Source organism: Helicoverpa zea, chromosome 28, assembly GCF_022581195.2.
Source record: "Helicoverpa zea isolate HzStark_Cry1AcR chromosome 28, ilHelZeax1.1, whole genome shotgun sequence".
Classification (NCBI taxonomy): Eukaryota; Metazoa; Arthropoda; class Insecta; order Lepidoptera; family Noctuidae; genus Helicoverpa; species Helicoverpa zea.
This window is the reverse complement of record NC_061479.1, coordinates 687,369-698,067: the sequence shown is the minus strand read 5'-3', so window position 1 is coordinate 698,067 and position 10,699 is coordinate 687,369. Positions and strand designations below refer to the sequence as shown.

The 10,699-nt window shown below is 35.1% G+C and overlaps 1 pseudogene; it reads right to left on the bottom strand.

The window, feature by feature from the left end:
- Positions 1-2,218: 2,218 nt before the first annotated feature.
- LOC124643828 lies at positions 2,219-7,600 on the bottom strand (annotated as a pseudogene).
- Positions 7,601-10,699: the final 3,099 nt, after the last annotated feature.

The following is a 10,699-nucleotide window of genomic DNA, read 5'->3' as shown; positions in this document are numbered from 1 at the left end:
GGATTTCATTTATTTTTGTAAGGTTGTTTATTTTATTTTTTTCTTATGATGAGTTTAGTTAAAGAAATGTCTCATTTATACTATCTTTTAGATTTTTTAATATGCACTATGTTTCTTACAAAGAAATGAACTAGATTAACTATGACTAGATTTACCAACTGACTGACATGACATGTTATCATATATTATGTTCGTGGATCAAAGTTACACATTCGTTATTTTCGAAAGTGATTCACACTTGGCCGTTATCAGATTTTTACTTTACTTTGACTAAATACAAACCTTTGTACCATTCGAAGATATATTATATAAATATAGATAAATTTAGTTCGTTTTAGTTCCTTAGGGGTATAAATTTACACCGGGTATAAAACACCTTCATTATTTTGAAACCGACTCACACTTGGCCATTTTCAGATTTTTCCCTTTACCTTGACATAAAGACCTACCTCCATGCCAAATTTCAAGTCAATACGACCATTGGAAGTGGTCTAGGTTTTTGATGAGTGAGTCAGTGAATCAGTGAATAAGTGAATAAGTGAATCAGTCAGTGAGTGTATAGTAAAAATAGCGATTTTCTGACGTCAATATCTCAAGACCTACAATAGGTATATTAATGAAATTTTGTATTTTAGATAAGTGAGGGGGTCTCAACAGATACTAGAAATTTGATATGCGTAAATAAAATAGATTTTGAGTTACAGGGGGGTCGAATTTGGCCCGAAATGGTTCGTGTAATATAACCCACGGCCGGTGTGTCGCCTTTTTTGCTCGAACTTGGCGGACACACTGCCGTGTGTCTAGATAAGTCTGGACCAGCTCAAGCGAATTGGTAGAAAGGTAGTTTAGAACTAGGAGACTACCTACTTACTATTATTATGTGTTCTGTAACCAACGAACACAGAATAAAGAGCTTTGACTTTGACAGATATCATCATCTCCCGAGCCTCTTCCCAACTATGTTGAAGTCGGCTTCCAGTCTCACCAGATGGAGCGACTGCCTATCTGAACTCCTCAACCCAGTTATCCGAGCAAACCAATACAACCTGGTAAGACGGGTTGTAGTTGGGAAAAGTCTATTTAGATGAAACTGTGAACCTCCTTTTTTAGGGTTCCGTACCCAAAGGGTAAAACGGAACCCTATTATTTTCGCTCCTCTTTCCGTCCGTCTGTCCGTCTGTCACCAGGCTGTATCTCATGAACCATGATAGTTAGAGAGCTGAAATTTTCAAAGATGATGTATTTCTGTTGCCGCTATAACAACAAATACTGAAAATTAGAATAAAATAAATATTTTGGGGGGCCCCCATACAACCAACGTGATTTTTTTCCTCATTTTCTAAATAATGGTACGAAACCCTTCGTGTGCGATTCCGACTCGCACTTGGCCGGTTTTATTTTGAAGTCGAGTCGGCTAATAAACTAGTTAGTTACAAAAGTGCACATATATCTGGCACATTATACGAGTGCAGGTGATCGCTTGCACAATATGTGCAATGACCCGCGCCTCAAGGGCGAGTGACTAGCGTTGTGGGAACTGACAGGCCACTGTGTTGTGTTTAAATTCACACATAAGACATTTAAATAAAACTATTTTTACGGATTTTGTCACTGTTAATTTAATATTATTTAGTCCCGACGTTTCGGTTCCTTTACACCATCCATGATCACGGGTCATGGTCCAAACTAATGCTGAAATGTCGGGATTCAATAATAAAAATAAAACCGCGATAAAGTCGATAAAAGTAGTTTTAATTCAATGTCTAAATTCATGTAAGTGTCAGAAATCAACATGTTCACTCACATAAAATTAGAAAGGTGGGGTTGCCTTAGTGGGTAAAGAACCAACCTCTCAAGTATGGGTTCGATTCCAGGACAGGCAAGTACCAATGCAACTTTTCTAAGTTTGTATGTACCTACTTTCAAGTATATTGGACACCATAGGCAGTGTTTCCAAGGGCACGATAAACTGTAGGTTTGAACATCTTTGGCAGTCGTTACGGGTAGTCAGAAGCCAGTAAGTTTGACAACCGATCTTACCAAGGGGTATTGGGTTGCCCGGGTAACTGTGTTGAGGAGGTTAGATAGGGCAGTCGCTCCTTGTAGCACACTGGTACTCAGCTGCATCTGGTTAGACTGGGAGCCGACCACAACATGGTTGGGAAAAAAGGCTAGGCAGACGATGATTTGAAAAATAACAAAAATTAAACGACATACGTTTTCAGAATTCTAATATAATATATTTAATTCTTTTTACAGTTTTCTATACAAATAATAAAATGAAATATTATATTTAACAAATAAACAGTAATTTAATTTACATTGTAAAATGAACCTTATTCCGTCACACTGAAGTCTGATTTTCCGTAAAACTTTCAGAATTATTGACTTCATTTTTAATTTTATGAACTTTCAGCCGATGTGTATTCAACTTAGTTCTTTGCAAATACTTTTTACCGCAAACTTCACAGTCAAATGTCCTGCCATAATGTTTCTGAGCCTTATGCCTATTTAAAGCACTATTATCCGCATAAGTATTACCACATTGGTCACAGGAAAATCTATTATTATGATGCTTATCTACATGTACAGCGATATTTTTAAATCTTTTCTTACAAATATCACATTGTGTTTTATTTTCCTCAAAACCAGCATCCGGATTATGTTTTCTAAAAACATGCCTTTTTAACCCAGATTTTTGAGAAAATTTCATACCACAGATATCGCAGGCAAATTTTTTTATACCTTTATGTTCATTTATGTGTCTATTCAAAGAATATTTGCAAACTAAAACTTTCCCACATATATTACAGGGATAATATGTGTGATGAAAAGTGTTTAAATGCTCCTGTCTTGTGAGAAAACTGTCGAAAACTGCGTTACATACTTTACACATATATTTACCGTCATGTTTCATTCTATGTATAAGCATTTGTCGAGCTTTTACTAATTTATAACCACAAATATCACACGTATGGAAATTAATGTCTGTTCTTTCACTATCATGAGTTTTCAAATGGTCCCTTAGATGTCTCTTAGTAGAATAATTTTTACCACATTCTGAACATTTATAAGGTCTTAATTTTTCATGTACTGTTCTTATATGACTATATAAGTTCGATTGGTCATTAAAAGAATTCCCACAGAGATCACATAATATTTTTTTATTTGTACCGTAGTGGATTTTTAAATGTTTTAGAATCGAGTTTCTGGCTTTAAATTGGTTATTACAAAAATCACATGTGTATATATTCGTTTTTGTATGTTTATTAATAATATGGTCACTTAAAGTGATATTATTTGAAAATTTTTTGTTACAGTGCGGACATTGAAGTTTTTCACTCGAGTGCATTACTAAGTGTTTTTTGTACACTTTGAATGTTTTTAATTGTTGATGGCAGTGTTCACATTTATAAAATACTGTGTGTTTTAAGAGCATATGTTTTTTAATTTCTTTTTTGTTTGGGTATACTCCACCGCAGGTCTTGCAGGAGTATTGGTCACCGTCTTCAGTTTTTACTTGTATTATTAATGAGCTTGAGTTTTGTTTGGTGGGCAGCGAGTCTGTAACAGAAAAGGGTTATGTATAAAACTAAGTTTAGACCTCAGTTTCACCAGCTTGCTGAAGGAACAACTTTGTGCACATGGATAAATGTGGCGTCCAAATCGATGTGTTCAAGAAAAACAAAATCATCATCATCATCTCAGCCATAGGACGTCCACTGCTGAACATAGGCCTCCCCCTTAGATCTCCACAGACACCTGTTGGAGGCGACCTGCATCCAGCGTCGACGGCGACCGACATAAGGTCGTCTGTCCAAGACAAGATCGCTCCATCATAAAGTTAAGCAACGCTAAGCACGGTCTTGTGTTTGCGGTGTTTCGGAAAGCACGATAAACTGTAGGTCCCGGCTGTCATTTGAACATCTGGTAGTTGAGGAGGTCAAATAGGCAGTCGCTCCTTGTGGCACACTGCTACTCAGCTGCATCGGGTTAGACTGGGAGCCGATCCCCAACATAGTTGGGAAAACGCTTGGGTGATGATGATGAATTTCTATATAAAAATAATGTTACATATATAGAATTTATAATTTTTAAAAATGATAAATACAAACCTTTTTCACTATCTTTGTTAACTGTTGTTACTGGTTCAATTGAAGCCTTTTCATCCGCATCCGAATATTCAGTCTCTTCGTACGAAACTTCGACCGGTTTCTCTGAAAAATATAATAATAAAATGCGTTAAATTATGCAAAGAAATATATATAAATAATAAAACTAAACCAACTTCAATAATAATACTAAAAAAACTTCTAAGACAAATACTATGCCGAAAATCGCATAAAAATCGGTTCAGCCAAACGTGAGATTACCGCGCACACACAAACATATGCAGGTCAAACTGAGAACCTTCTTTTTTTGAAGTCGCGTAAATATGTTTTGTTAGTAAAATACGAACCATCTTTCAATTCCTCGACTGGATGTCCAATATCAACTTCTATTGAATATTCTGAAAGAAAAAATAATCTATACTAATATACATAGTAAAGAGAAAACATTTTTGTTCGTTCGTTTGTGCTCCAAAGGCACCGAAACTACTGAACCGATTTGATAAATTCTTTTACTGTTGGTAAGCTACACTCTCCCCAAGTATATTTCTATCCACATGCATATTTTTATAACATCCAAACTAATATTATAAATGCGAAAGTAACTATGTCTGTCTGTCTGTCTTTTCTTCACGCCTAAGCTACTGAACCGATTTGTGTGAAATTTGGTACAGACATAGTTTGAAACTTGAGAAAGGACATAGGATAGTTTTTATTACAAAAAATAAAAATAAAAAATAAAATTTATTACGGACATACAGTGCCATCTATTGGTCAAATGTCGAGCTGTTCCTATGCTCCGTAGATAGATGGCGTTAATCGCGCAATGGTGTCATTACACGTGTTCGGTTCATGTTATTGTTTTAATTCATCCTGCGGGAGCGGGAACTTCTCAAAAATCCCGCGAGATCGGGAACTATGTGGGTAAAACCAAAAATCTGCCGGAAGTCACTATTCCACGCGAACGAAGTCGCGGGCAAAAGCTAGTAGGCTATATTTTTATTCCGATACGGGCAGTAGTTCCCACGAGACTCGGGTAAAACCGCAGAAAATCGGCTACTATTAAAATAAATAGAAATTTTTAAGTCAGTCCTTTAAAAAATATAGTTAGATCTTACCTTTTTTGACGTCCACATCAAAACTTTTATTTTCATCCGAATCCATTTCTATGTCATCATCTGAAAAGAGATAAAGTAAAACTATACTATATTATAATAAAGAGGAAAATTTTTTTTTCCTCTCTAGCACCAAAATTACTGGGCCGATTTGAAAAATTCTTTCACTTTTGGTAAGCTACAGTCTTCTCCAGTAACAGGCTATATTTTATCAAGCCGTGGGAAGGAGATCCTTCGGAATCATAATAAAAGAAATCTTGTATGATGATGTCCTCCTAGCCGATTGTCGGCCAAGGGGGCTGTATAAGGAGATCAGCCAGCTGCGCAGGACATATTATAGTGCAGGCACATTTGCTTGGACACAGGTGCACTCACTATTCCTTCACTCTGATAGCGCGGTGGGAAAACACGGGTGAAACCGCGAGCAGAAGCTAGTAATGTATAAAATCAAAAGGTCTTACATTCATTATGGGAATCATCATTTTCTTCTATTTTCACGTTTTGTGTTGCGATAAATTGTTCATCTGGAAATAATAATATGAAAAATCATTAGTTACCATCTGCTTAGCTTTTTCCCAACTATCTAACATAGTTAAAATTGTTTACCTTTGATTAGTGTCTACTCAAAGGGAGTAAAGTTACTACTATGTAGTATATAGATTTCCTCCTAGCCGATTATCGGCTACGGCGGCTGTTCTCATGTAAGGAGATTAGCCAACTACGCAGGACATATTATAGTGCACGAGCATTTGCGCAGACACAGGTGCACTCACTATTCCTTAACTCTCGTAGCCCGATGGGACGGTAATCCGACACCACCGGAAAGAGATCAGGCGCAGGACCGACATTTACGTGCTCTCCGATGCACGGGTGTATCAATCACCAGCTTCCAGGCTCCGGGCTGCTTTGTGAAAGTCTTCTAAAACCCACAAAGCGATTTCGGCCCGACTCGGGAATCGAACCCGAGACCTCGTGCTTAGCAGCCGCACTTGCGACAGCTAGACCAACGAGGCAGTTGAGTATATAGATAAGTAGGCTATGAAGATTTTTTCGTAATATATTTGTGTTTTATTTATACAAAGGTCCGCAGTAAGGGCTTCGCTACGTATAAAATCCACCATTTTGTTACATAAAATGTGATAAATAAAGAATCTCTCCACTGATTGAGTGCTAAGTTCACATAAACATTCTACTAAATAGTCTGAACAAAGCCTAAACATTTGGTTCAGATAGGTGAGAACATTCTTGAGTTATAAAATTACAACAAAAAGTGGCAAAAAAATTTATTTATATAGATTATACTTACTTTGACAGTAAACACTAAACTTTTGCTCACATATTAACACTTGATGCTTGAAGTTGGTAGCGTCCCGCAGCCTCAGGATACAATTGTCACAGATAGTGTAACTTGCTTCCAATGGCGGGGTTGAAATCTGAAATTATTATGTGAAATATTTATATTACTTTATTTTATTCTGCTATTTTATTATGTTGCTTATTTATTTTATTGTCTGTATCCTTTTTTGTTTTAATTTTAATTAGTTTTTAAACTATGCCAGTAAAATATATTTTCTTTCTTTACTAATATTGAAAAAAGTTGTGGTGGCCTATAAAGAAGCAACCTCTCAAGTATGAGTGTGTTCAATTCCAGGTCAGGCGAGTATGAATGCAACTTTTCTAAGTTTTTAAGTACTTTCTAAGTATATTTTGGACACCAATGAGTGTGTTTTGGAGGGCACAATAAAGTGTAGTTCCCAAAGTGGTTAAATATTTAATTGAATTTGTACTACTTGTATTATATGATGAATTTTATCTCCTTGTACAATAATGTTTTTAATATTACAATACAGACAGAATTGTGTTCTTGGAGGCTGACTTTTGTAAACTTGACCTTCAAAAAAAGACGACCCACTGACCCAACTACTGATTTTGGTCAGTAGGTCGTCTTTCAGCCTACTTGGTCAGTGGATCATCTCAAACTCAAAAACATTTATTCTTATAGGCTTTAAAACGTAACGTTTATTATTAGGCTGATAAATCAGCACTTAAAACGTCAAAAACAAAAGACAGCCCCCAAAACGCCCGCCCTTCACCACTTCCTATGTGTTTTTGCTGGTAAGAAGAAGTGACGCAACAAACTCCCCAGGCTTATGGGCGGAGTTACTCTTTATATCAATTCCAATACTTACAGATATTCCTAAAGTTTCACGCAGCATAATATTATAGATTTCCACATCATGTTCTTCTTCGTATGGCACTTGCAAGCTCTTGAAATGGCCATCAGCGTGACAACAACGACACAACGTACTCAAATTGAATATTTCAGTCATTTTTATTTAATAATTCATTGGGTTCATTCATTTATTTATTGATTTTTAGCAATATTTCTCTATTTTTCGAAGTATTCTCCACTTTTGATAATCAGATAATTGAGATAATGCTTTTGATAGACTTTTTGACAGATATTATTTTGACATTGACGGATAGGAATGTGATAAGTTTCTCTTAGCTGTTAGGCGATTATATGGTTATTAGTCGATTCACGAATCGATTTTTAAATTCCAAGACAAAAGAACTGATACCATTTTACCGTCAATATAAGCCCTAGCCCAAATTCTTCCATACAGCTCTACCTTCTAGTAAATAAAACAGCAACTTTGACGTTTCATAAGGGCCTGCAAAGGCCTATTTGAAATAAAAACAATTTGATTTGATGAAACCACAGAAGCTGAAACTTCTGTGTGAAATTGAGTTGTCATTATCTTTTAGAAGATTGATTGATATTTTATCTCCAGTTTACGACAACATGACTTGCAAAGGTGCTTAGAATTTTAGTCTTCTTGTCGAGGGAGTTGCAGGTTTATATCACCTAATAAGTCCCAGTCAGTCACACGAGGATGTTCCGTTGGATTTATAGTGATGAGTGATGATGAGCCGATAAATTTACGGCCTCGGCGGCTGTTCTCATAAGTATAAGAAGATTAGCCTTAGTTTCCAAAACCCACGAAGCAATCTCGGTCCGACCCGGAAATCGAACCCGAAACATCGTACGCTATACGACAGCTAGGCAGTTAAAGATTTATAATAAAAGGGAGTCGAGATGAAATGAAACAATAATTTGTTCAAAATTTGTTTTATTACGTTTAACTATTCGCAAAAGCGATATACATTCTGCTATGGACTTCGTTTTACAATGTAGTATTCAGTGGCACAATAATTTAAATACATTTTAGACAAAAATGTTTACATAAAATCCGATCATAACCGATTATTAAGAAAGTTTAGTCGATTCTTAAAATAACGAATACACTTTACAGCTTCAGAAGCACTTTTAAATATAAATATGTAATTAATTAAATAATTTTATACAATTAAGAGAGAAAAACTAAGCTAATGCACTAAATACTACACATAAAGACTTACGCCTTAAGGTACGTTTTAAATTCTTGCTGCCGACTGCAACTGCCGACCGCACATTCTGCGCTGCACTACTGGTTTGTATGTTCAGATATTATATCTTTGGCACAAAGGCTAGAGGGCCATGCCATTAAAAATTATATAAAAAAAAAGATATTATATCTGACAGCGTTCCAAAAATGTTTCGTGTAAATACATACAAACTAGTAGTGCAGCTGCGTCTGACTTCATGCAGTCGCGGTATGAGCGGTCAGCAGTTGCAGTCGGCAGCTAGCATTCAAAATGTACCTTTATATATAAATGCAATTTATTTGCTTGAAATTCAGCTGTCGTACCTACCGCAGCTATTTATAATTACAGATTATATAATTGTAAATAAAGGCATATTCGAGAGTGTTGGCTTTACCACAATTTTTTATATGGATTGACTTATTCTATAAGTACAATATTAGTAGAGAAACTCAATTCCTGATTTAGAATATTATTTCGAACTAGCCGTTTTCCCGCGGTTTCACCCGCGTCCGGTGGGAGCTACTGCTCATACCGGGATAACATATAGTCTATATTAACTCAAATAGTGTAGCCTTCAAACAGTGAAATATTTTTTCAAATCGGTTTAGCAGTTTCAGAGCCTTTAGGGTATAAACTTTATTATATTAGTATAGATGACTTACTATATTTTTTGATTAACAAACATTAGTGTCTTATTTATCAATATAACGTCAAAATAATGCGCTACGTAAAAAGCCAACACTCCCTATAATACACAAATTATTGTACTTACGTTGACAGAATATAACATTACCGTAAAATACTTAACTAAAAACATAATTCTATACACTATTTACATTTAATTTTGGCAGTTTTATATTTACATGTGGTCGGTTGCAATTGAAATGAAAGAAATTCGGGATTTTTCAAATGCTTGATCCTAGCACAAAGTTAAGATTTCAAACGGCCGCTCAAGGACCGTGAAATGGATTAAAAACGTGTGTAATCCCTCTAAATTCAATCTAGGAATATTTTCCGTTTCGACATCAATTTCAAAAAAGAAGTAGGTAAAATGTCAGCGCTCTTTAATTTTTTCTGTCTAGCCTTTCCCCAACTATGTTGGATCGGCTTCCAGTCTAACCGGATGCAGCTGAGTACCAGCGTGCCCCAAGGAGCGACTACCTGACCTCCTCAACCCAATTAAAAGGCAACTACATTATTTCTACTAATGTATATTAACTACTAATAAAATGGTGTTATGTTTAATTTGTATAGAAGAATTGAAAGTCATAAGACATGCCTTGTTTTAATTTTTGGCTCTCGTCTCAAATAGGAGACAGTATTTTGTTTTTAAATATCGATGAAGACATCCTCTGCCTTTTCCCAACTTATTTATTGTATTTTAGTAACAAATTTGATTTCTAACCGAATCAAATACATACATTTTATTTGGTAAATATTTCCTAAATAGTTGCAGTACGTAATTGAAATGTGTTGTTAATCAGTTATTTGGGAATAATTATGATTGTATCGAGGATTCTAATGGTTTTGATTCTTTCCCATTGTTAAGGTTTTCAGAGGTAAGGGTTTAAGATCTATTTCTAAATATTATCAAAGAATCAATTCACATCAATCGTTGTGTTTCATTAATATCTTTGAATACACCATCGATGTTACAACAGCAGTTACTGAGATTCGTTGGGACATACAACCAATATATTATTCATATTTTTACTCTTTTTGGCTAAATGCGATTTTTTTATAAGTACTTATACATTTTATATAAGTAGCTTATCAATTTAATTTTATTTGTCATGCATTTTTTCACTAAACAGCATTTTGTTGATGTAATAGAAATATGAAAGTTCGTCTTTATAATCCACTTTAAAAACGGTAACTTAGAATACCAAATACCTACACTATGCATACATTGTTGTTCGAACTATGTAAATATTTTAGTCGATTATTTAAAACCTAACTAATCTACTCGACTAAACTAGTGTTGTTCAATAATTTATTTTAAACGTCAAAAATTCGACTAAAATATTTAAAAAGTCAGAATTATGC